This window comes from Arachis ipaensis, chromosome B06 (assembly GCF_000816755.2).
Source record: "Arachis ipaensis cultivar K30076 chromosome B06, Araip1.1, whole genome shotgun sequence".
Lineage (NCBI taxonomy): Eukaryota > Viridiplantae > Streptophyta > Magnoliopsida > Fabales > Fabaceae > Arachis > Arachis ipaensis.
In genome coordinates, this window is record NC_029790.2 from 3,193,263 (window position 1) to 3,193,531 (window position 269).

The window sequence follows — 269 nt, forward strand, 5'->3', positions numbered from 1 at the left end:
ATTTATATTTATCTGATATTTAGATTAGTATTTATCAATTCTTTATTTTTTTTTTTAGAAAAATGTTAGTTCTTAACATTTTCTTTTTTACAATTACCCCCAAAGGATATTTGTGTAGTAATCAAGAAATTCGTGACTCAGTAGTACAAAAAGCAAGATAAATAATTATTTTTTTTATATAACTATTTGTTCGGTGGCTCGGGTATCGAACGGTTCGTATCAGTATCCTGGTTGATGAGCGGGTCTCGCCTAGTCGTGAGTCACTGGGT